Consider the following 25,730-nt stretch of genomic DNA (forward strand, 5'->3'; position numbering starts at 1 on the left):
TGGGAGTTAAGCTAAATGGCTGAGATAATGTGTATCGCCAACAAGGGAATAGGCTCAAGCATATAAGTGTGAGTACAATTTCCTCTTTCAGCGTAGAACACGGTTTTGTAGTTGGGGGCCATATGGGTGGTGTAATGTATGAAGTGTGACCCATCGGATTTCTCCCAAGCCGTAATACATTGGCATTGTAGAAAAGCTTCATTCACTTGGGAGTCAATTGAAGCATCATGTAGCAAGTGTAATGCACCCCATATCCCAAACCATGCCACTTCTTTATGTCTTGCATCCATCCCATGCTCAAGATCTTGCTTTTATGTGTCTTTTGAACTTTTTTTCTTGCTTCCCATGCAATCGTAGGAAGCGATGTGAGGGGTTTTGACGCACCTTTATCATGTAATCCACAACCCTTTCCATGCCCATAACCCCAATTGGAAGAGATCCCGACTCAAGAAGTAGGAGCACATATGGTGTTTGTGTCTTAACTTGGAGAAAGTTTGTAAGAAATCTATTTTGGACATCTTCAAACTCTTTCCAAGTAGACTTTGAGATGCTCCTGTTCTACACTTCAACTCCATAAAGAAGAACTGGTGTCATCAATGCATCAAAAAGGTACTTCTTGAGAACCCAACACTTGATGTTTCTAGAATTATACATGTTCTTGATTGCATAATATTATCTCTTTCCCGCTTCCAAAGGACGCATAGCACATTCATGCCACTTGTGATTGGACGGAACCTCAAGGCCAAGGTACTTAAAGCTCTCAACAACTTCAAGTGTCTCATTGTTGTACACAATGCATGGCTTCTCCTTATGGTTGGTTTTCACAAGCATAACCTTTGTTTTGGATTCATTCACAATTAGCTCACTATGCAAGCAAAATTCTCAAGGACAACCATACGTTTTTTTGCATCTTCTAAAGTGTGTGCTAAAAGCACTACATCACCTGCATACAACAAAAGCATGATTACCGCATTGCAAGTAGTGACCTCTTCAATGCCTTCTTCTTGCATAAAGTTAAGTACCATTTGTTCCAATTGAGTGATACATGGACCAAAGAGAGTTGGTGACAACGGACATCCTTGTTTAACCCGAGAGCGAGAGAGAGAGAGAGAGAGAGAGAGAGAGAGAGAGAGAGAACTACATCACCTTGCGCAACCAAAAACTAGCAAGAAACTTATAAAGGTTTTTGAGATTGCTTTGATTTCAAATTTGTAGCACATAAACTTGTGAGTGGATTTTCCTTGTTTGTTCATTACTTTTATGTTTGATGTTGTATCATCAAATAGTCCCTTTATTTTTTGTTTAGTATGAATAAACATGAACTAGTATCATGTCATCGTCGAGATGAGTTGATGAATTGTGCGAACGAATGTAGTTCTAATCACGAGGAGTATCTCTGGAATTGCCTCCAGGGATCAAAAGCTCATTGATAATCTTCGCAAAAAACAAAACAGAAAAGGGGAGGCATGGCATTCCCTTACATGAAGATATCTTGCTAGGCTTCCTATATCTTGTGGTGAATAGTAGTACTTGTTTGTTTCTAAGGTTCAAATGTCAAAAGAGCTCTATACTAAACTAGAGAGCAAGAAGTGTGTGATGTCTAGCTAAGAGTGGAAACAAGAAGAGTCAAAGATGATGAGTGTGATTCAAGGTGGCATCTCGTTATTGATGACGAGTGTGATGACTAAGTATCCTCTTTCCCTCGCTTCTTGGGGTGAATCAAGGTCTACAAGTAAGTAGAGACAAGTGCATTGCCTTTTTTTTTTGGTCGCTCAAAAAAAATCGATGGCCATTGATAGCCGATTTTTGGAAATCAAGAAAAAAAAGAAAAAAGGTTTATCTTTTTTCTGCTCGAAGCACAGGAACACCATTGGAGGGCTTGACAAATCCCGGATCAATCGGTGAGCCACAAATTCTCTCTCTCTTTTCCCTGCCCCCGCTAAGGCCCATGCAGCCTAGCTCTAGCGGCACCCCTGGCCATGGCCCGTCACTATCCATCATTAGCTTTGGCTTTCGGACCCGCGGCCGCAAGAACCAACCCCAATCGGGGAGAAGCACCATATGAGAAAACAATGAAAAAGCATTTTTTACATTCACCTTGCAGGCAATAGGCTACCACCAATTTCGCCACACCTCTCTCCATTATCACCAGAGGACAGAGGTCTCTCTCTCTCCTTCTCGGCTTTGCCAATCCACCATCTCTCTCCTATCTCTGCTCCTGTGTCACCTAGCCCAAAGGGCGCATAAAACAAGCTGCCTTTGGTTTTTCTTCCACTGACGGGCCTCCATGCATGGACAAGAGTCAAACTCTCTCTTACATTATTCATACACACACTTTCACATATTCTTTTTTTCTCTCTCTCTTCCCTCCCGTCCATAGTCTCTTGTCCATACTCTCTCTCTTCCCCTCTTGCTTTTCAACCAAGGCGGGGTGCTGCCATGTTAACTTAGTACCGCACACACCCACACCCTCCCCTCACACACTCTCTCACCACCTCATCAATCCCCCCTTGTTTGCCTATGGCGGGCCGACCCTCTTCTCACTACTCCCTCCCCTCACACTCACTCATTATCTCTCCCTCTCTCTCCCCCTCTTTCGTCCTAATCCCCTCTCGCTCTCTGTGAGAATGGCCCCCACGGGCATCCTTCTCTCCCTCCCCCCTCTCGCTCTCTGTTGGCCATGCTGGACCCGAGCCCGCCAGCTCTCTCCCTTTCTCTCTCGTGTTCTCTCCTCCAGCTCGCAGGTGCAGTACATAGGCCTATCTCTCTCTCTCTCTCTTAAACACACACACACACCCCACCTCTCTCAGCCCCCACCCCCTAAACACTCCCTCACCCCATCTCGCTCCCACCCTCTCTGCCTCTCTCTCCCCTCATCAAGCCCGCAGGCATAGCCCCGAGAGAATCTCTCTTCCCCTCTCTCTCAACACACACACACACCCCACCTCTCTCACCCCCCCAACACTCACACACTCCCTCTCTCATTTCCCTCCCCCATCCTCTGTGTAGCTGCACGTAAACAACACAAGAAAAATTTAAAAAAAACTATATACATATATATAATTCCCTATGCTATCGTTCACACACACACACACACACACACACACACACACACACACACACACACACACACACACACACTCTTGCCACCGAACACACACACCTACACACACTTATACAACCCACTTTCATGCCATTAAAGCACACATAAATTACGATATACGCACTTACGAGCACACACACACTCACTCATGCACACAGTACACGCACGCATATACGCACACCCACTAAGATAAAAAAACGAAGGAATCGACATCATCAATGAAGAAGAAGAAGGCCGAGTCACGCGTCGCCGACACCGAAACAAGAAAAAACGTCGAAGGCATGCCCGGGTCGGCCCCGAAAATGACGAACGTGCTACACAAACGCACCAGCGAGGCCTGCCATTCGTCGGTATCTCGTCCATGACACCCTCTTCAGTGAAATCCGTAGGTTGTCATCATTTTTCCCAGTTTCAAACCAAATCTTGTAAAAACCCTAATTGTAAATTATCACCTCTGTCTAGGTGATGGTCACAAAGGCCCACCTAGGAGTTTTCATTTTTTAAAGTATCCTCCTAAGACAAAGCAAGGGTCAACCATCCAGGACCCACCGCCTTGCTTTGTCTCCCTTGATTAAGGCCCTAACCTAATCAGACTGCCCTAAACCTAAAATAGCCAGCACTTATAAAAAGGCATTGAGAGGTCACTATCAAGGGGGGGCGTGGCAAATTCACAGGGGGGGTCAGCACTTGGTAGCATTTTGGTGGGAGGGATTGGCAACACTTGCATCAAGAGAGAGAGAGAGGGATTTAGTGTATCATTTTGGGAATTAGCATTATGTGAATAAGCCATGTCTACATGTTGACTCCAATGGTCGCCACGCAGTCACACTAGTAGAAATCTGCGTGCCTATGAGTCACCTCTAGAGAATGCACTATTAGGATCACTATCTCTCTCTCTCTCTCTCTCTCTCTCTCTCTCTCTCTCTCTCTCTCTCTCTCTCTCTCTCTCTCTCTCTCTCTATTTCTCTGTCACCATGGTTGCTACTTCGCCAAAGATAAGTTTTCTATAAATATTACATTAAATCAGTTTCCCCTCACACCCTCGAGTGGTTTTCCTCACCTACATCATTCTCTCTCTCTCTCTCTCTCTCTCTCTCTCTCTCTCTCTCTCTCTCTCTCTCTCTCTCTCTCTCTCTCGGTGTGTAGAGTTTGTGTTATTTCAGATTACTGTTGTTCGCGTCCTGGCCGCTCAAAGCTAGGTGGTGCCCCCCTGTTCGCTTCACCGTGGCCGGCTCGACGTGCATCGGCTCCTGGTGCTTCAGGCCGTTGGGGTCCGTGTCACGCTTTACGCTCTTCATTTGGTGCCCCCGTTGAGGAGGGATTCTCTAAAACCTCCAGTTTACAATGCTGAAAACAACGCACATCATCAATCATGCACGAATGACTGAAAGAATTCTTCAATTGGAGAACTAAGGACGAGGAGATTGAAGAAGCACTGACCGCCTTCATCAAAGTGATGCTTCCAGAATACACTGTTGTAAACATCCAAGAGGTAAATTCCCCATCTCGTATTGCTCGTGCTAACCGCAAATCAAGAGCATCAAGTGGGAGGGCTGCGAAATGTCGTCACTGTTGTCAACCAAAGCATTCTGTCAATGAGTGCCGACAGAGGAGGTGAAGAAAGAACATTGAGTTTTGCTTTTTGAGAATCGCAGCACTCTCACAACAGTCAGATTTTGTGTAGCACCAAGTGTTTTCTCTCTAATGGTCCGAGAAGAGTCGTCAACTACATCAACCACAAAGTCTAAGCCAGAAAGCCTAAAGCATTCGGTAGACGCAAGTGGGCCTACACTCTCTCTAGGCCTAGAGAGTTCAAATGAAGTTCGGCCACCCAAGCATCGTTGCCGCATGCAAAATGGAAAGCCGATTGTTGTAGACTCTTCTTAACCAGTCTGTTTCAAACCTAATGTGGAGGATTGTGCAAACTTCAACAAGGGATAGAGGCATGTGATGAAGGTGTCACCTTGTCGGCACTTAAGGTATGCAACTCTAAGTAATCAGTTCCCTACACCCGACATGGATAATAACAATAGGCCAGAAGTCTTTCCTTTCCGTTTCCTGCAACACATGCATGTAAACGTATATATTGATAAGAAGATACTCTACCAGCAAAAGATTGTTTTCTTATTCGGAGCAGAAATGCTTGATGAAATCTTGAGATCTCCACGTTCCATTATTCTTACCCCTTCTTGATTACTACCAATCTTTTGAAGTAAGCATCTTTATTCTGTTCAAGCTTTGCGATCCATTTTTATCATGTTTTAAGTCCATCCACCCAACCCTGTAAAAAGCCGCTACAAGTCGCTAATGTCATTTGTGATTTTTTTTTTTTTAAGTTTTTAATTTCTTGCTCATTGAATTACTACCATGGCAAGTGTTTCTTTCCCCACATTCAATGGAAAGAAGGGAGAAGACGTCAGACAAGTTCTTCTAAGGATGCTCTTTTTTTAAAGTTGCATCGCTCATTTATTTCAAGTAATGTGGGTATATCTAAAGGCTTGTAAGCAAGAAATTTACTTTCTTGTTCATCCATGTATGCAAGGAAAGTTTATATTTCATTAATTAGCTTCATTTCTACTATTTTGGAAAGTAGTGGGACCAAGAGAAACCATTTAGAAATAGCAATTGTTGCATTAACATTACATATTTTTTCCCAACTTAAATAATTCTTTGCTTCAAGATCCTGGGATAGAGACAAAATGAGAGTTTATTTAATCAATTTAAAGGCAATCAACACAATGACTGTTAAGGTAGATTATTTCAATGTGAGGTTACTCATCCCTTTCCTTGCTTCTCATCAAAAGAAATCATTTCGTGGAAGATCTAGGCAATCCTCTCCCCCCTCGACCAGCTCCCATGGTTCGTGATGTGTGCCTATATCTCCTTGTGTCTCCCCCCCGGTGCGACCAACATCACTAAGCAGGACACTTTTCTAAAACATCCCTTGCATTTTGAATTCTTTGACCCATATCAACATCTTGCATAGGGTGGCCAAAGGCCTTCAAGGTGAAGCTAGGGATTCATGCACATAGATGTGAGAAATAGAATCTCTTGAAATTCTTTTTCTTTACATCTCACTTATATGAGTGGGTACCCCCTACTCATTGCTTCTCTTAGAAAAGTAAATTGGACTTTTTCTTGTAAGTAATATTTTTTCGAGCAAGAGTTCATGGAAAATCGAGTAGCCTCACAATGAATAGGGCCTGAACTTGTGTACCTTTCATTGAGTTTGCAAACAATACATTTGCAATGGAAATTCAAATGGTATTTTTCTTTTTTTTTGTGAGGCAAAAAGTGCTCAAAATGTATAGCAACTCACAATACGTCTATGAGGTAAGGTATTTTGTAAGAAATAGAAAGATTAGGGCTACAATGTTGATAAAATTTATCTATTTCTAGTTATTTTTCTATGTTTAACTATGTAACATGGGAAAGTCAAAAGAGAGTAAAACCCACCTGGGAAAACTTTGGAAGATAGCTCTTCTAATAGTTTACTCTTTTTGACAATTAGGAAAGTTCTTTCCCTTTACTTTTCCCACTTCACATTTTTTATCCCACATGGAAAAGGATTATCCCTAAAGGGAAATTGGAATTCCCAAGAGAGAGTTTGACATTCCCTTCAATATCCACTCCATGAATTTTAAGAACCAAGCGGGGAAAAACATGGGAATGTGAGTTCCTTTATGATAATTTTAAGTGGGAATGTGTCGAAAGTTTATTGTGACTCCGTCTTCTCCTCCGACCTCCACAAAGCTATGGACTGCGAGCCCCATCCAAATTCAAGACTCTAATGTGTGCATCCTAGAAGATCTCTTCTCTCCACTCATTTTTTTGGCGAGGAGGGAAAGGTCGGAAAAATTAAAAGCCTTTTGTCTACGAATGGGCTTTCGAAGAGTTTGTTATCGCCATCCATATCATTGTTCTCCCAATCATTGGTTTTGCAATTCATTGGTTAGTGGTTCTTTTCATATAAAGTCGCTTTTGTTGTGCTCTTTTCTTGCTATTGGTCTCTAGAGTTTGGTTCTTTTGTTAAACAAAAAGTTATTTGGATCATTTATTCAATTTTCTCTTCAAGGATTTTGGCTTTGATCCTTTGAATTTTAATAACCTAGCTTGATTGCAAGCTTGGCTTAAAATTTTGACCTAAAAACCACAGGAGACTTTTAAGTTTGCCTTATTTAATAATTCTAATACTCTATTACACATTGTTTGCAAAAGTTAAAATGAATAGAAACATTTGAGTTTGACACATGATGTGTGTGTGTGTGTGTGTGTGTGTGTGTGTGTGTGTGTGTGTGTGAGAGAGAGAGAGAGAGAGAGAGAGAGAGAGAGAGAGAGAGTGAGAGAGAGAGAGAGAGATTTTAACAAGAAAGAGATACATTTAAAGAAAAAATTATAAGTTAATACCATGTGTTTTGATTTAATAAGTGAAGGGAATTTCTTTGGTGGTTTTCTTAATCCACTTGGTTGTTTTGACAAATGAAAGAGCAGAAAAGCCACTGTTGGCTTTATTGGAGAAGGCCATGTTGATTAAACGTTCTAAAACATCTATGAGACCAAAGTCTCCTATCAGTGGAATGTTCTCATAACAATGTGTTATGTCAGCCATGAATATAGAGTATACTGCAGGGGGGATATTCAAAAGTTCTTCTATGGAGTTGTTAATTAGCCAAAACGATTGAATGTCAATGTTAGAGAACCGCTTCAGATCCTCTCTTTTCCGTGCACAAATAAGTTTGAATTCTTCAGAAATTAGATTCAATCCTTCCGTCACATCTTTAGTGATATCAGAAAATATGCATCTCGAGGCATCAGAGATCCATTGAAACTTCCCTTTATGACTTTTAAAGGTTGAAAATAAAATAGGCAACTTTGTATTGATAACTTAATATCCAAATTCAATCAAGTCATCACATACTTTTTGTATTATTACATTAGTTTGGTTGCCTATGTACAAAAATTCCTTACTATTCAGTCGGTCTTCTGCTGCATCAAAGGCCAATTTCTTGCAAATTATAGATGTAGTGTTAGAGGCTTTGTCTAACCCGACAATAAACCAATTACTTCTAAGTCTATGGAAGGCTGAAGCAAGGTGAGGAGTAAGCCATGTGACCTCTTCATGCAACCACTTGTGTGGAAGCTGTGAGATAAGAGTAGTAAAAACGGAAGATAAGATCTCGCTCAATTCTAGATGAATTGATGACTTCAGTTGGAGCTTTTTGACCAAGTCCGCCAGGCAATCCTTGAGTACCTTTAGAGCACTATGTGGATTAAGTGGATATTGAGGTATATGATTTAGTCCTTTAGAGACCATCTCCCTTAAGGACAAATCTTCAATGATAAATAAATTTGTAGTACAAATATGCTTTCCAAGATTATCAAAGTTAATCAAAAATCTTTCCCACCTGTTACATTCACATGTCAAAGGCTTCTTATTCCTAAGAAAGTCATTTGAGTATACAAACTAGAAAACAGACTCAGTAAACCTCCATCCAAACAAAACATGTTTAAGTAAGTCAGTGTTGCCAAATTTGGTCATAAAACATTTTTTGAAGATAGAACGGGGGGAGAAGAACTCCAAAAGTTTGTTAGCATAGATACGATGAACATAAATACCACGCAGGTCGTCATCCCCAGAGATAACCTGTAACCGACCAACCTCATTACAAAGCACCTGCAAATTAAAAATCCAATAGATGTTTAATAGGGTAACCCCTACCACGTCCTCTAATAGCACTCCTAGCTTTACCTCTCCCTCCAAAAGTTTCAGACGAGGAAGAAGTAGGGGTCAAAAAAGACGTGTATGAAGAAGTAGGGGAGATAAGGGAGTTGGGTCTCTTGAGAGACGGTATTTCTTCAGTGTCAGTGTTGGGTTGAAGAAGGCTAAGTAGTGTTTTGATGCAAAGGTAGTTGCCATAGGTGGTAAGCAGCAAGCAAGGCTTCTCGGTTGCAAGTTCTCTAAGTAGAGAAATCATCAGGGTCCGGAACTGAATGAAAGCCATGTGAGCCAGCACAAGCTCTTTGGCCTGTCCTCCAAGCCAGGAACAGAAGAGGGAAAGGTAATGAGCTGAAGGAGTGTTCGGAAACATAAGCTCTAAGTTGTTGAGAACAAACCAAACCGCATGGTCAAACTAGATGATGCTAGATTCACAAGATGCCTTGGGATCAAGGAAACGGCAAGCACATTTGATATAAGGACTGTAGATGTTCCAGATTGACTCTGTATAATATTCTGAGTTGCTTTTGGAGAATTCTATAAGTCCCTTTGTAGGAATATACAGACCAGTATTAGAGCCACACTTCTTGGGATCAAGGAACTTCATGGTGAAGGGAGCTTTGATAAGGTCACCTTTGTCTAGTGCCTGAGAACCTTTAAGTATTTTAAGACGGGCCTCTTCCATCCTTACTTCATAGTGTCGAGAAGAAGATTCCCCAATCAGAAGCTAATATCCTGGAAGGGGCATTTTCCAAAGATGAATGTTCACTAGCATTGCAAGCCCTTGGCAAGGAGAAGTTCCCTGGTTGGGATGGGATGATGACATAATCCTTTAGAGAATTTTGGGATGATCTGAAGGCCCCAGTCACAAGTTTGGCCAAGAAAGCCATTGTCAAAGGGTCTTTGGAGATAAGTGTAAAGAGAGGTCTTATCAAACCCATCCCCAAACAGTTTTGTTGTTCTCAATTGAAACATTGGCACCCTATAACGATGATGATAGTGACCTACAAAATTGTTGCCAAGGCAGTAGCCCTCAGACTAGCCCCCTTACTTAACAAAATCATATCTCCCCATCAACATGGGTTCATCAAAGGAAGGTCCATTTACGATAACATCTTGGCAGCAATGGTAGGTATCGAATACGCAACTTTCACAAAGCAAGAGTGCATTTTGCTACAGCTAGACTTGGATAAGGCTTATGATAGAATAGCATGGACATATATAGAAGCATTCATGGAAGCTCTAGGCTTTGGGCTTTGTCTATGTTGTCTTATTCAGCACTAGGGGCTGGTAGCCAATCAGAGCTCCTTTATAACGATAGAATAGTGGGCTCTTTTGAGGTCAAAAGGTCTATTAAGCAAGGATGCCCTCTAGCCCCCCTGTTGTTCTCCATAGGTTCACATCCTTTAATCACGATGCTCGAAGCTAGTGCTGAGCGTGGGGAGTTAGAAGGCCTGGCTCTACCAGGAAACAACCAACTGATTGCAAAAGTGTTTGCAGACGATTCTCTCCTCTTCTTGAGGGCTCATCCCCAGGTCGTCAGGAAAGCTCTGGAGATTGTACAAATGTTCTCTGTAGCTTCGGGGTCCCAATGAAATATAGAGAAGTCAAGGCTGATCTCCCTGTCAAAAAATGACTCATTTGACTCAAGACATCTGGGGACCCCCTTGGGGGTGGACGTAAATCACAAACAAAGATGTCAGTGGGTCCTAGAAAAAATCAGAACAAAAATGAGTAGATGGGAGTATGCTCTTTTCCCATTCCCAAGGCGGAGAAAATTGATTAATGCCTTTATGCTCCCTTATATTGCCTTCACTAGCCCGCTTCTCAAGATGGCTAAGTGTCACTGGAAAGAGTTCTTAAAACCGGTAAAAAGGTTTTTATGGAAAAATAACACAAAGTACTCCAAGCCATGGCAATGGGCCTGTTAGGAGTCAGTCGCTTGGCAAGTTTATCAAGGAGGCCTCAGAATTCTCAACCCTGTGGCCCATGCAGAAGCTTGTTGTGCCAAATTTGTAGTCTCCTTGGCTAAACAAGATCAAGCTTGGGCTATCATGATCAGAGATATGCTAGAAGCAGCTATACTTGGTACGAAAGGAGGAAAGTGGAGAGGGGTAGAGGTTCATGACAAACTATTAGCCCCGAAGTGGGTTACCCTAAGTCTGGGGGGCGGCTCAGGGGAATTGGTAACGCAACAGAGCAACGGGTGTCCTAAAGTGGGGGGAAGAAACCAGATACTTCAAGAGCTCCATTCTACATTGGTCCCCCTGGCTTTCCAAAGTTGTAGATCTGCCGCAAAATCCCTATTGGATAGAAACAGCCGGGAAACAGAATAATAAGGGTCTGGACCGACTGTGGCACTTCTGGGATAGTGACAGCAAGAGCTGAAAAACCAATGAACTTCTGGTAACCCAATTCCAACTTAATAGCTTGGAGGTTTTGCTAGTCAACAAAGTGATGAAAGAGCTTGACAGTGGAGTGATGCCAATCTGTGGCTCGGAGTTTGACTAGAATGCCTGGAAATGGCCCGGAAGCAGCCTATAATGGAAACCATATTCTAAAGGCATTTACCATACAATGGTGCTAAAAAAGAATTGGTCTAGCCCCATTAACAAGATATGGAAAAAACAATCGTCGGAGGAAAGGTGAGAGCAAGTAATGGAGAACATCTGGGCGCCGAAGGTTTCACATCACATGAAGGTATTTCTATGGAAAGTAATTAGGGGTTCTCTTCCAACAGGGGTGAAGATTCAGGAGAGAGGGATAGGGACAGATCGATGCCTGGGGTGCAGGATGGCTACTGAAGATCTGGCCCACCTATTATGGAATGCCCAGCTATCAGAGGCCTTATAAGTAAAATATGCAAGTGGGTCCAAAGAACATGGAAAATTGGTTTCTTCAAGACTGATTTACTCCTTGGAGGTAGGAACTTGGGTAGTCTTGCCCTCCTCATCTGCACTCAAATTATCAAGTATTACTTTTTACATAATGTATGGAAAACAAGGAAGCACCGTGTGTTTGATAGAATTCCTGAAGTGGCAAGATTCAAAGAAATTATACAAGAAAGCAGAGTGCTAAGATGGATGCTCGGGCGCAAGAAAAACTCAGATGATTGGTCTAGGGTTACCTGTTCCTGAGGAATCCCAATCCTCGAGCGAGTACTTCCGAGCGAACATGAAATCGAGCAAGCATGAGCAATGAAAAAGATTAGATCAAGATCTCAATAGTCACTCTATAGAGTATAGTGTAGCAAAATAACCATGTTGCATCTCAAATAGTCTCAAACAAAAGAGCCATGCTCTTCCTTCAATGTGTTCACACACATTAAAATATTCTCAAACAAAAGAGCCATACTCTTCCTTTAAGGTGTTCACACACACATTGATACACAGTCATATCCTTGCTCGGAACCATCTTGTTGAGCATATTCCAAAACTCTATTTGTGCAAACTTATTCTCCATGGTAAATTTACATGTTTCAATTTTCATAAGTTCGTGTACAAATAGATCAAACGATGGTAACTCAAATGCCACATGTCCATCATACTGCATAGCTAGCTCTTGAACTTGAATGATATCCTTTGCTTGCTTAAGTTTAGTCAGTTTACCTCTATGTTTCTAACATGTAAGTTTAACAAGTTTTGGAAAAACATTTTTTTCGAGCACTGGTCACTCACTCTTAGCTGCTGAGTTTAGTGAATTTTCATTGTCTTGTCTCTTGTTCACTCGCACACTCTCAGACTCTCTCTCTCTCTCTCTCTCTCTCTCTCTCTCTCTCTCTCTCTCTCTCTCTCTCTCTCTCTCTCTCTCGGAAAAAAAAAAAACTTTAGAAAGACATTAAAACAATATCAGATACAAGACCATCCAAAAGACTCAAAAGTCCCTCAACATCCATCTTATTGATGGCTTCAACTACAGTGGCAATGCTCGTAGCATGTGTCTTCTAAAAGTTCTATGATAGAAGTGAAAATTCATGAGCCTTCTTCCTCTCCTGGCTTATGCACTAATTAGACACCTCTTCACTTCGTAACAACAGAAACATTGGTACGCTGATTCTGGTTCTGCATATCCTCCTTGCGTCTAAACCTTTGTGGTGGCTCCCAAACTCTTCTTCTTGTGCGGGATCTCATACGGACAACATGAGAGCGAATGGTGCATGAAATGCAGTGCTGCATATGGCGCAAAGCTTGGGAAGTGCGTATCCATAATAAACAAAAGCATATTGCAAAGCAACTTGTTCAACAATGTTCCTTGCAAGAAACCGCTTGACAGCCTTGTCCTTGGGCACACATTGCCCACAGTTGGAGCACCTGATGGGGTTGGTGTGGCCTCTTCCATGCTTGTTACGTCCACCATTGCGGCACTTGACCGTCATGACTGCTTATGCCGCAACTGCTTCTGCTTCCTCGTCATCGTGGAGATCTCTCTCTCTCTCTCTCTCTCTCTCTCTCTCTCTCTCTCTCTCTCTCTCTCTCTCTCTCTCTCTCTCTCTCTCTCTCTCTCTATATATATATATATATATATATATATATATATATCTTTGGCTTATTCTGATTAAACACCAATTTCAAGTGTTGTGCAACATAAGGGAACCTTATGTTGACATGATAAGACATTAAACTTGCATTGTGAGAGAGCAGACATTGCTATGATATAGAGAGAGAGTGAGAGAGAGAGAGAGCACAATCTACTCAACCCACAACCTTGTTTAAGAGACCTTGCAGTTTAGATACAAGAGAGGACTAGCCAGTGCTTATAGGTGGTGCTTGTGGAATCTAGCAAGCTAGGCATGCAGGCTGTGGCCACCATGACCGCCATGCCCCTTATCGTAGCTGCTACCCCATGGCCCTTGCCCTGGTCACCTCCATGGCCGTTGTTATAGCCGCCCTTGCCACCATAGTTGCCCTTGCCACCTTGACCGCCATCCTGATCATAACCACCACTGCCCTTGCTGCCATAGTGACACTTGTCCCCACTCGCATTCGCAAGGCTCGCCACCCCCATCGCCAAAAGCATGCCAAGAAGCAGCAGTGCCAGACCCTTGTTGCTAGCCACATAAGAAGAGCTCGCCATTGCAGTACTACGGTAGACTCAAGTGCTACTGACTAGTGGATACCTTGTTAGAGGTGCAGAATGCAAGTGATGGATTCTCTCTCTCTCTCTCTCTCTCCGGAATTAAAAATCGTATGTACAAAATCCCCAGAATTAACAAAACCGTCTGCACATTGGAGTAAATTGCAATCCATCAAAGAGAAACTGTCTTTGGATTGCATAGAAATTGTCTTGCACATCATCATCATCATCATGCACGTAGCCCACCCGCGCAACTGCCTTCCTTTTTCTTTAAATAGAAAATTTAGTTGCGTGGACCGGCTTGGCCTGGACCCTCTTCCCCACCTCCACCTGTAACCTTGCTCATAGCTATCTTGATAGCCTCGCTTGCCTTGCCGAGGGTGTCGGCAACCGTACCTTTCGCCTCTTGGGCCTTCTCCTTTGCACTTTCCGCCATTCCCTGGGTTTTCTCGCGTACTTGCTCGGTCTTCTTCTGGCTGTATTACTTCATCTCATCCGCCTTCTGAGTGACTGCCTCCTTGGCCTGTTGTGTACGTTCAGCCATCGATCTTGCTTCTCTTCTGAGGTTGTGTGTGTGTGCAGGTGTCTGACAAGGTGCCATTCTCTCTCTCTCTCTCTCTCTCTCTCTCTCTCTCTCTCTCTCTCTCTCTCTCTCTCTCTCTCTCTCTCTCTCTCTCTCTATCTATCTATCTATCTAAAAAAAACTCAACTCTCTCAAAGAGCGCCGCGCGCTCTTTGAGAGGGTTGAGTTTTTTTTTTCTCTCAAGTAAATACAGGCCGCAGAAGCCTTAGACTGTAGGGGTATTGGTAGGAGTAGTGGGAGCGGGCGTGCCGGCAGTAGCATACCCAGTAGCGTTTGCCGCGCGCTCTTTGAGAGAGTTGAGTTTTTTTTTCTCTCAAGTAAATACAGGCCGCAGAAGCCTTAGACTGTAGGGGTATTGGCAGGAGTAGTGGGAGCGGGTGCGCCGACAGTAGCATACCCAGTAGCGTTTTCATTAACGCCTGTAGTAGCAAGCGGATCATTTTCATAATTCGCCCGTGGGGCGTTGCTGTTGAGAGGCTCTGCGGCAGCAGGTCCACTCGAGTTATGCACATTTGCCATGGCAGTGTTCGCAGCTGCATGCTAGCGGTCAATGTCTGCCCGCATATTTGCCGTCTTAGTGGAATTCTCTGCTTTCTTCTCATGCTTCACTTCCTTGGCTGATGCTTCCTTTGCCTCCTTTCTTTCGTGGGCAGCCTCGCAGCCGTCGGGTTTGTCATGGGCCATAACCTTGTCGAGCTCCTCCTGCATGGAGGCCTTGGCTTTGTCCATCTTCTCCTCTACCTTGGCGGTGGCATTGCCCATCTTCTATCTCTCTCGAAAAAAAAAAAAAAAAACTCAACTCTCTCAAAGAGCGCGCGCCGGCGCGCGCTCTTTGAGAGAGTTGAGTTTTTTTTTTTGGAGAGAGAGAGAGAGAGTCTCTCAGCACACGCGGACAATCACGAGCAGCCATGGTGAAGCATTACCCTGATCTAATAATGAATCGCAAGCAACCGGGCATCGCTATAGGGCGACTCTGCGAGAACTATGATGGTACCCTACCCAAGAAGTCGGCGAGTAGGCGGCATCATTGAAGCGACGAAGGGGAAGCCCGAGAATGTCTGTCCATAGTGGCGCTGTGCTGTCCGGGTCCCAGCATTACTCGCTATCAGCAGAACCCAACCATCTCTGCAATGTCCGTTGTTCATGACCTCACCCTCAGGTCCTTGCTCACGAAGAAAACTCAATTGCCGAATGCTCTCCCTTGCAATTAGCGCTTCCTCAAATACTCTAAATCCCACAGGCAACATCCTTTCCCTCCTCTCTCAGCAGTAGACATGGGAGTCAGTGCGTGATTTGGAATTCATACTTGTGCCCCTGTACTGTGGTTCGAGTGTGCGATGAGTGCCATTATAACTCCTTCCAAGGGTGCTGCATCATCCGCGGAGCTGCTGGCATTTCTGATGCTTACTATTGTAAAGATGAGAAGGATAGAGATGCTTTCCCCAAAATTGTGAACCTTGGCAATGCCAAAACTGATTTTTTCTATGAACATAAGAAGCATGGTTTCAAAAAAAATAGGTCAGTGCACTCTCGCAACCTTTTGCTTTGTCGTGCCTTATGAGGTTGGGGGGTGCTGCATACATACAACTGAAATGTGTCATGCTTATTGTGGGCTATGATGTCATGTTCTTGCAGATGTACGTGTGCAAAAAATGACACTTTTTAATTGTGAGGTTTGCACCGGTTCAGATAGACATACTGTATTGATGTTAAATTATCTCCTATTGTTGTTGGATGCTGCATGTTATTTCAGAAAAGGTTTTTCTTTTGAGAGAGAGACACACACACACACACACAGAGAGAGAGAGAGAGAGAGATTGTCAAGTGAGTGAGGGCAACGCAGGGTTGCGGAAGAAGAAGCGGAAGCAGCAAAAAGAAAGGAGAGGAAACCAGTAGAGATGCCGTCCAAATTGGATCCCTCACAAATAGTGGAAGGGACCACAGCAACCTTGGCTTGACGATTCTGGATAGTGAGCTTGACGATAACGCGCAAGCCCTTCCAGTCCTTGGTATTCTCCTTGGCGATGTCCTCTCCTACCTTCTTGGGCGACAGACCTAGAGGTATGATCTTGGGCGCCAATGAAGAGGCAGCTCCAACTTCCCCTCCTGTTAAACGAACAAAAACCACCTCCTCATATTCTTGCTGCTCTTTCTTTATCAGCATTGCATCTTCGTCGTGGGTGCAAAACATGCATCACTCAGCTTCATGTCTACCGTGTATTGGAGTTTACTGGTGGCTCCCTCAATGGTGACACTGAACTAGAGTAGGACTAGAAGTAGGGCAGCAATTAGCACCGCTGCCCTTGTGATCAAATCCCTCAAGGAGCCCGAGCGCAATAGGAAGAAGATGAATACATTGTTGCAGCTGCTGCTCCTCGTGGGACTGAAATAGTAGCTAAATGTGTTATAATCCCTGCTCGGGAACGAGTACTGTTGTGGTGGGCGCCTGTGCTCTGGTGTGAACACAGCCTCTGAAGACAAACGAGTTGCTCATGATTAGTGCTAAGGGCGTTGTTAATCCGCTCTAAGTTTCGTGCAACAATTGTTTCCCTTTCTAATATCAAAGAGGGCGAGCTCTGACAGACAGATTCCTACCCATTTAATGCATAATTAATACCACAACGATGAAGCCGACTGACAGAAACAACAAAGATGCCATGATTTTTATTTATGACATTGTTATACTACAGGTGCTCTTCATGATTGCTGGCCAATGGCTACTCTCATAATTGCATTGTCAAAATTCCTCCTATTATTCTGAACATGCAAGCCGCTGCAGCACTCGATTGCCTTTTTCTTCTTCGTCTACTTGCCCCTTAGTCCTAGCATTGGCGACAGGTTTTTGCTCCATGCTAGTGTGGCCCATGATCTTTTAGTTGGTTTCCAACGTGCAGATTCCTCTTCCTTGTCCTTATACATTTATGATGTGATCGAGATTGCCCGTGTGATGCGTCCCCGTTCAATGGCAAAGGAGCTTGCTGGCACAGTAAAGGAGATTATCGACACTATATTCTATGGTTTGCTTTGTGGATGGGAAGGATCCCAAGGATTTGCAAACAGATATTGACGATGGGGATGTTGATATTTCAGAGAATTAGCTTAATTAATCTTAGGTAGGTGCCTCTCTAGAATGTAGCGTTGCTAAAGTAAGTTTCAATTGTGGTACTGCTACTGGTTTTTTCTCGCAAATCATTTTTGGACAAATGTCAGCTTGTTATACTTTTAATGAGTGTGTGGCTCTTAGCGTGGAGAGAGAGAGAGAGAGAGAGAGAGAGAGAGAGAGAGAGAACCAGTTCACATGCTTCAGACAGTGTTGGGAAAAAAACAACTTTACAAACATCCATAGAGGAAATGTCCCAAAATAACGGCATTTTTTACAATTAAACTCTATTTTCTTGAAATTTCAAACCGGATTCTACTTTCCCTCCCTTCAATTGGTTGTTTTGAGTTTTCAATTGGCTCTTAGTACTATATTTTAGCTGACTTGAAATCTAAAAATTGAAAGAGACAGACTTTTTAAGAGAGTTTTTGTGTGTGTGTGTGTGTGTGTGTGTGTGTGTGTGTGTGTGTGTGTGTGTGAGAGAGAGAGAGAGAGAGAGAGAGAGAGAGAGAGAGAGAGAGAGAAAGAGAAGATCCTACAAGGTAGTTTGGTTGTGTTTGGTTGTGTTCACACGCTGGCTTGGTTTTCATGAGGACTAAAACTTAAGTGGGAGAATGCGCAAGGTGAAGTGAAAGAGAAGAAAGATAAGACAAAGATCGAAGTAGACCTAGTTAGCTTTGATCCGTGAAAGTGAAAAGACCTTTTCTTGGAAATTCTCCAAGCTCAACATTTTGTTGTAAAGATGTTTTGTATATGATGAAAATAGTCGGTGATAGTGATATTGTTTCTCTTTTTTTTTTTTTTTTTGAGAGAGAGAGAGAGAGAGAGAGAGATCTAAGCATCTCTCTCACTTATTAGCACTCTTCCTAATGGACATACATGGTAGCTCTTGGTTTGGCAAGTCTCTATCATCTGCAAAAAATGGGATGTCAATACGATGCAACCCTTTCCCTCATCCAACTAGCAAGATTTCCTTACCACCTTGACTTTAGCAGACACAAGCTCAAAAGAGATTGAAATTTGCCGCAAACAAATTATGGCCTTCTAGACATATGCTAGATTTTTCCAAACAATGATGAAAAATTGAAAGAAGCCGCATCTTCCATGTTTGTGAACTAAGCTGTTCAATTGATCTATATTTAAGTTTCCAAAAAAACATATGTTTGCTAGCAATGGTGACATGTATAAGGACGACTAGATTTGTATAATCATGATTGGGGAGCAATGGTGCTGACATTTATTGTTTGGGTTTAGAGAAATCTCTCTCTCTCTCTCTCTCTCTCTCTCTCTCTCTCTCTCTCTCATGTCTCTTTTTAGACAAGATGTTTAAAGATACGTGAGAAACTCACTTGGTAACTTTGCTTAGTTTTGATCTTGCTCGGATAAATTCGCTCGATGTTTGGTAGAACTCCTTGTTCCTTGTTGACAACGGAATGCTTAGGAAAGGGGAAAATTATGAAAATAGAAGATTAGTGAAGAACATGATAATTAACCTTGTGTATCAAGGGCATGGGGGCAGGTCGTTAGGGGTGGCTACCCAGAGAGCCTATGTAAGTTTGGTCTATGGATGATGTCATGGCTCGGCATGAGCATGGAAAGTTTTTGTAATTTTTTTAGATGAGTAATATAGCTCACTCACAATTGTGAGTTTTGCAAAAAAAAAAAGGTGGCCTTTTAATCATGCTTGCATAAAGGCTTTCTCATATCAAAAACATATTCTCATAGACTCGTCTCATTGAAAAATTATCACCTTGTTCTTTCTTTGACATCTCTTCTTTCTCCTATAGAAGCATCATAGAAACATACATATCTCTTAGAAACATGTGGATTCTTCTCTTCACAAGAGTTTTACTTACAGTGTTCCATGCATCAACTCCATGACAAATAACTTCTCCATCATCTTTTCTAGGATTGTGAGAATAATTGGTGAGTTTTAAGGAAGAGTTGGCCTAGCAGTAAAGGCAAGGAGCCTTAAGCGTTCCCGCTATGGGTCAATCCTTGCAAAAACATATAGGGTGTAGGTGTGTGGGCGAAATCCCACAAAACTAGCTAATGCAAAGCATTGAGTTGCAAAAAAGAAAAAAAAGAGTAATTGGCAAGCAAAGATGTTGCTGCAAAAAATAGTAGAAATTATCCAAACATGAAAGTGATACCATAGACGTGTAGATCTCAAAGAGAGCCTTCTTGTGAGTCCTAGGTTGCACCGTTCTGACAATCGGAGCTCAAGTTATAGTCAAAATTGTGAAGAGCTGTCCTACATGCGCGACAACCTACTTCTTTGATTTAGAGAGACCTCTGCATGCAAAACAAATGCCCTTGCCTCCCCATTTTAGAGCTTTTGGCTTGCTTTAACTGCCTTCTCTTTTCTTTCAAAACCTAACTTAGCCTGCATGCTATCATTAGCCTAGAAAAGATATGAGTAGTATTTGAACTTAGAAAGCAAGCACTTCACCTTCACAAATGTTACCTCCGAGGATAGATTCTTGATCGAGAAATTGTTCTCTTTAAGAAAATATCAAAAACCACACTTGCTTTTCGAAAATCACTTTTGGTTTCTGGAAAGTACTTTTGCTTTCACAAGAAAAATGACTTAAAGAGTATGTTCTAAACATAATTCTCATAAAAAGCATAATTAGTGCTTTTTGTAAAAGCCTTTCCAATCTAAAACATTCATCATATTTATGAAAAATGACCATCTCACGCAAAACCATTGGTTTTTTTTTTAATGTATTTATGGTTATACACTATTAAAAAGCATGTGTTTTTTCAAGATGCGTCAAAAAGCACAAAAAGCCAAAAAAATGGAAAAAAGAAAACTTTTTCTAAAATTAAACCACAACTTCATTTGCTCTAGTAAAATTAGGAAGCGACTCCTCTTTTTGTCAAAAAGCACAAGAAACTAGAAAAAAAAATTATTTTCTCAATATTGAATCATAGCTTCACCGAATTTAATAATAATATATTTAATTTTACTTTTTTCTAAAAAGCACCGAAAAGCAACAAAAAGCAAAAAAAATTGGGATTGAAAAAAGTGTTTGTCAAATCCAATAGAGATTGGAAACATCGTTGCTCTCCACTTTAGAACACTACAAGACTGTACATGAAGTATTCCATATCAAAAAATGATGGAGTTTAAAGTTTTGTACGCATATCTTATTTTTGAAAGATACTCAAAAATCAGGGATCTTACAGTGTTGTGTACACTAGAAATCTAAAGTAGCTCACATCTCTGACATGTCATCATTGAATAACTACAACTCCTACTTTTGTTACTTGTTTATTTGCATAAGCCAAGGGGAATGAAGGTTGGTATTTTCCTCCCAGAAGATAAGGTTCTTGCACTAGACATTCATAATGCTAGCTTGATAAATGAACATCTCTTTTGTAAGGAGCACATGGAGTACTCTCAAATAGTTAGCTATGGTGGTGTATCATGGGTGTGTCTTTATGGTAACAATTTTTACTTCGTGAGCATAGGAGGCATTTTCCAATCCCTGGCCTCTCGTTAACCCACGTGGCTCCTCTTTAAAATTTAAAAAAAAAACCAGCAATGAAAAGCTCTAAAAAAAACTACGCTATCAAAAGCTACCAAGTGAATAAAATAAAAAAATCATTCTGCGTTGCTCTCAATAGCAATTCGATCTTCTCCACAAGCAGTTCGTAGGTTCCCAGAAGCAGCCACAAGCAGTTTGCAAGTTACAGCTACAAGCAGTTCGTAGGTTGCCAGAAGCAGCTCCGTGTTTTGTCTACAAGTTTGTCTCTGCGTTCTTGTTTTTTTTTTCTCTCTCTCTGCCTTTAAAAAAAAACTCATGCACTGCTTGGTCTCTCTCTCTCTCTCTCTCTCTCTCTCTCTCTCTCTCTCTCTCTCTCTCTCTCTCTCTCTCTCTCCCCCCCCCCCCCCCAAACAAGACATGAGCTAGAAGAACTGGTCTCACTGAGCTTCATAATAGTATAGACGCATATTCAAAGAGCACAATGTTGATAAGTTCTTGATAGGCTTCTTATCCGAGATGTTGATTTTTGCTATGCAGTGATTGCCGGAATGCATGGCAGTGGCAAGAAAGCACTCTGGTGTAGGCCTCTCTGTTCCATTGAAAAGAATCACGCGTTTTGTATCCACAGTAAATCCACTACAAAGAAGAAGCAATATTCACTACACAAGTCAAGCATAGACAGGAAGAGCATGCGTTGTTGCAATGCTTTGGTCTATATGTATGCCAAATGTGGTGCCATTGCGAAAGGATGAAAATTTTTTGTAGGTATCCTCTACAAAATGTCATCACTTAGGTCGCATTGATTTTAGGATATGCCCAATATAGTTGTCGCAAGGAAGCTCTGGGCTTATCCACTAACTCCAAAGGCAAGGCCTCCCTCTAGATGCAATCACTTTTCCTTGCGGGCCTTCTTCACATGGGCAAGAGATTTCATGATGAGATTTGTAGTCAAGGGCTATTGAAGGAAGATGTCCTAATGGCGGTGCTTTGGTCAATACGAATGCAGTCAAATGCAAGAAATGCCCAACATGGCTAGGAAAAATGAAGCTATGGTTGTTCAACTTAAAGATATGGCAAAACCTTCACATGGGTGAGACTATTCAGAATGAGATTGCCAGTCAGGGTTTGGTAAATGAAGATGTCATATGTAACAATGCATTGGTTGATATGTATTTCAAATGCAATGGCTCACGAAAGAACGAATGGTCTTGATGCACATTCTATTCAGGATCTCATTATTTGGACAACATTGATTGCAGGATATGCCCCACCATGGATGTGGCAAGGAGGCTCTAGGTTTTTTTCACCAGTATCAAAAGGAGGGTGGCCTCTCTCAAAATAAACCATTTATGTTTCCACCTGCAGGCATGTGGGCATACACAAGATATTCATATTTGTAAGATAAATCACTATCAGATTTCTACTTAGGGGCCATCGTTGCAGAAAAATGTGCTTGAAGATGCTTGGTTTGATATGTATGCCAAATGTGGTGCGTGACAAAAAATTCCAATGGGCATCCTCTCTAGAAGGTTGTCATTTTGAATGTGTTGATTGTAGGATATGCCCAACATGGCTTTGGCATTAAGGAAGCTATTTCACCCTGATATGAAGGGAAGACATTTCTCCATGTGGCCTTTGGCAAAAACTTCAAGTGGACGCAAGATGCTGATATGGGCACCAAAATTCACAATTATATTATTATTCAGAGGCTACTGAAAAAAGATGTTGTGCTTGGCACTGTCTTGGTCGATATGTATGCTAAATGTGGTGCGCTTGAGAAAGCACAAGCGGAATGTTGCCTCTTGGAATGCACTGATTTCAGGATGTGCGCAACAAGAGCAGGGCCAGAGAGCTCTATGCTGTTTTTGACGGGTGAGATGTTGTACTTGGCACTTCTTGGCCGATATGAATGGTGCACTTGAGAAAGCACCAAAAATGCTTGAGATCCTTCCTGTCTAGAATGTCACCTCTTAGAATGCATTGATTGCATGATGTGGGCAACAAGAGCAGGAAGCTCTAGGCTATTTTCAGCGGACGAGATGTCGTGCTTGGCAAAAGTGCTTGAGGTGCTTCTTGTCCGGAATAAGCACAAAAAGTGCTTGAGGAGCTTCCTGTCCGGAATGTTGCCTCTTGGAATGCACTGATTGCAGGATGTGTGCAACAAGAGCAGGGCCTGAAAGCTCTATGTTGTTTTCAACGGGTGCCAAGCAAGTGTATTCCTCCAGATTCAGTCACCTATACTTTTGTCTTGAAGGCTATGCTTACATCTTGAAGCCATGTGGCTCTATGCAAGTGCTTGAGGAACTTCTTGTCCAGACTGTGGACTCTTGGAATGCACTGATTGCAAGAATCCCCCCCCCTGTTGGCACTGTGTTGATCGACGTGTATGCAATTGTGGTACGCGTGAGAAAGCACAAGTGCTTCCTGTCTAGAATGGTGCCTCTTGGAATGCATTGATTGCGGGATGTGCAACAAGAGCAAGGCCAGAAAGCTCTAGGCTATTTTCAGTGGGTGAGATGTCATGTTTGGCACTGTCTTGGTCAATATGTATGCCACATATGATGCGCTTGAGAAAGCACAAAAATTTCTTGAGGTGCTTCATGTTCGGAATGTTGCCTCTTGGAATGCACTTTTTGCGGGATGAGCGCAACAATAGTAGGGCTAGAAAGCTCTCACCCATTTTCAATGGGTGAGATGTCATGCTTAGCACTGTCTTGGTCGACATGTATGCCAAATGTGGTGCGTTTGAGAAAGCACAAAAAGTGCTTGAGGTGCTTCTTGTCCATAATGTTGCCACTTGGAATGCACTGTTTGCGGGGTATGCGCAACAAGAGCAGGTCCAGAAAGATCTAGGCTATTTTCAGCAAATGCAAATTCAGTCACCTACACTCTCGTCTTGAAGTCTATGCTTACATCTTTTAGGCACGTGGCTCTATACAAGTGCTTGAGGAGCTTTCTGTCGAAGTGTGGACTCTTGGAATGCACTGATTGCAAGAATTTCCCCACATGACACGAGGCAGGGCTAGAAAGCTCTAATCTATTTTTGGTAGATGCGAAGCGAGGGCCTCTCTCTATATGCAATCACCTACGCATGCATCTTGTGACTATATGCGAGATAATGATATGGGCACAAAAATTCACAATTCTATTGTTGGTCAGAGGTTGTTGAAAAATAGACAAGCAGAGCATGATGAGGAGTCAGAAGGAACAAGTTTTTCTTTTCTAACCGGACTCATTGCAAGATATACCCAACCTGGCTCTGGCAAGAAAGCTCTGGGCTGTTTTTACCAGATGTGAAGGAAAGGCCTCTCTCTAATTGTCAGGCCTGGGCCAAAATAATGGCATCCCAGGTGGAATCAGCAGGTTTCTTTAATTTTTTTTTAAATGGATTAGATTGGGCAAGATTCACAAAGGACACATGCATGCGAATCAGTTGACAGATCATTTTGTGATATGAACTTCTGAAGTGCTTCTTTAGCTAAGTGGTTATGTTCATCTCTACAGCTTTGAAGCTAACTCTGAAGCTCATTAAGGAGCCTTGGGTGATCCAAGCTATTATCAGGGTCAAGGAGTGGAAACGACTCTCCACCACTTCCATCGGCTGGCCAGGAAAGCGTGCATCATTTCAATCGCAACACAAGATGCTTGTATGGGCACAAAAATTGAGCCAGATATTGTTATTACGGGCTATTGATGAAAAAGGATGTTGTGTTTGGCAATGCCTTGGTCAATATGTATGCCAGATGTAGTGCAGGTTTCACAAGAAGGTTTGTCGGGAATGTTGCCTCTTGGAATGCACGGATTGTAGGATGTGCGCAACAAGAGCAGGGCTAGAAAACCTAGGCTGTTTTTAGTGGATGCAAAGCATCGAAATGCACTGGTTGCAAGCTACACACAATAGGAGTAGGGCCAGAAAGCTCTATGATGTTTTTAGCTTCCTCTTCGAAGTGTGGACTTGTGGAATGCACCCATTGCAAGATTTGCTATAGGAGAAAGCTCTAGTCTGCGCACATCTTGAAGGCATGTGGCTCTACGCAAGATGCTCATATAGCAATAAAAATTCAGCCTAATGTTGTTAGTCAGGGGCTGTTGGTGAAAAAGGGTTTCATGATTGGCAATGCCTTGGTCGATATGTAATCCAAAGGTGATGCACTTGAGAAAGCACAAAAAGTGCTTAAGGAGCTTCCTGTCCGGAATGTCATCTCTTGGAATGCATTGATTGCAGGATCTGCACAACAAGACCAGGGCTAGAAAGCTCTAGGCTGTTTTCAGTGGATGCAAAGCATCGAAATGTATGGGTTGCGGGATACACACATCAGGAGCAGGACCAAAAATCTCTAGGTTGTTTTCAGCTTCCTATCCGGAGTGTGGACTCTTGGAATGCAATGTCTGCATGATTTGTCCCACGGCAGAAAGCTCTAGTCTATGTTTAGCAGATGCAATCACCTATGCATGCATCTTGACGGCATATGTCTCTACACAAGATGCTGATATGGGCACAAAAATTCAGGCTAATAATGTTAGTCAGGGGCTGTTGTTGAAAAAAGATGTCGTGCTTGGCAATGCGGTGTACTTGAGAAAGCACAAAAAATGCTTGAGGAGCTCCCGTCCGGAATGTCCCCTCTTGGAATGCACTGATTGGGGGATACACACAACAAGAG

The 25,730-nt window shown here is 42.5% G+C and overlaps 2 pseudogenes; one reads left to right on the forward strand and one right to left on the reverse strand.

Annotated features, from left to right (window-relative positions):
- Window positions 1–13,602: 13,602 nt before the first annotated feature.
- LOC147449631 (uncharacterized) lies at window positions 13,603–13,892 on the reverse strand (annotated as a pseudogene).
- A 1,491-nt stretch (window positions 13,893–15,383) lies between these two features.
- Window positions 15,384–16,141, forward strand: LOC147449632 (PHD finger-like domain-containing protein 5A pseudogene; annotated as a pseudogene).
- Window positions 16,142–25,730: the final 9,589 nt, after the last annotated feature.

The sequence above is a fragment of the Adiantum capillus-veneris genome, chromosome 10, assembly GCF_014529385.1.
Source record: "Adiantum capillus-veneris isolate H3 chromosome 10, ASM1452938v2, whole genome shotgun sequence".
Classification (NCBI taxonomy): Eukaryota; Viridiplantae; Streptophyta; class Polypodiopsida; order Polypodiales; family Pteridaceae; genus Adiantum; species Adiantum capillus-veneris.